The sequence below is a fragment of the Gavialis gangeticus genome, unplaced genomic scaffold, assembly GCF_001723915.1.
Source record: "Gavialis gangeticus isolate Ggan-Ray unplaced genomic scaffold, GavGan_comp1, whole genome shotgun sequence".
Taxonomy (NCBI): domain Eukaryota; kingdom Metazoa; phylum Chordata; order Crocodylia; family Gavialidae; genus Gavialis; species Gavialis gangeticus.
The window spans coordinates 21,852,115-21,853,269 of NW_017728996.1; positions in this window are offsets into that span (position 1 = coordinate 21,852,115).

The following is a 1,155-nucleotide window of genomic DNA, read 5'->3' on the forward strand; positions in this document are numbered from 1 at the left end:
TGGAGCACCCTCGTGCCCCAGCCAGCCCCTCCATGGCACATTGAGCAGAGTCTGAGCAGCACCAGGCTGACCCCCCGGGCCTCCTGCTATCTGGGGCCGTTCCAACCCAGCTCAACAAGCTTCAGTCCCAGGCACACACATAAACATGGTGCCTGGGAGCAATAAACTCCAGTGCGACATGTGCTGGAGTTTATTACATTGCATTAATATGCACAAGTAAATATGCCCACCATCATACAGTTTAGAGCCAGACAGCAATTTGATCTGGCCAGAGCACAACTAAGACCTTTGTAAGTGCAGAGCTGTATCTACAGTATACACTAGAAAGGGATTTTACTCTGGTTAATGTAATTTGTGACTGGTTAGAAACAGCAATGAATTCAGTTTCTAATATAAGGGAAATTGGCAATAATATAAAAATTAAGGGAAGTAGTTCAATTAAATGCCGATTCTATAGAAACTGGCCTTTAAAAATAAGAACTCTTATAAGATGGGCCACAATTTGAATGTCACAAGCACCTAATGAATGTGCCTCAGTCTGTTTTGGAATGTGAGAGACAGTGAGTTGAAGAAGCAAAGATTAGAGGTGTAGGAGCAGCTCCACAGTTTCTATTTTAGATCTGGGCTTTTAAACACTAATTACCAGAGTTTGGCAACTGTGTGTATAATAAGAACTGTGGAATGGATGGGGACTGTGACACTGGCTCAAAGACTGCACTTACTAGACAAGGCACATCTTAAAAAGCTAGAGAACAGGGGCTCCCAAACTGAACAAGTTAATTGGCCACAGCTGTAGGCAGAAGTGAGGCACATGCATCTGCCCAGGAGCTGGGAAAATGGGGTTTGACCATTGTATCCCTGGAATTTCTCCCAGAAATCTGTCTGGCTGAGAAGGTTAATGAACTAATAGTCTATCTGGATTTTGCTGTGGCTAATACTGTGAAATACATGCCAGAAAGTGTCATCAAAACTCAGGCTGTGGAAATTCCCTTCAAAGATGTGGCTAGGGTGAATCAAATGATTTATAGGCAATTGGTTTACAGTGAACAACTTGTCCTCCCCTCCAGGCCTGAAACCAGAGTAGCAGCTACATGCTGTGATAGCTTTCTAAGAAAATTAAGGTGGGTAATGGTTGAAACCTGTCTTGAAACCACT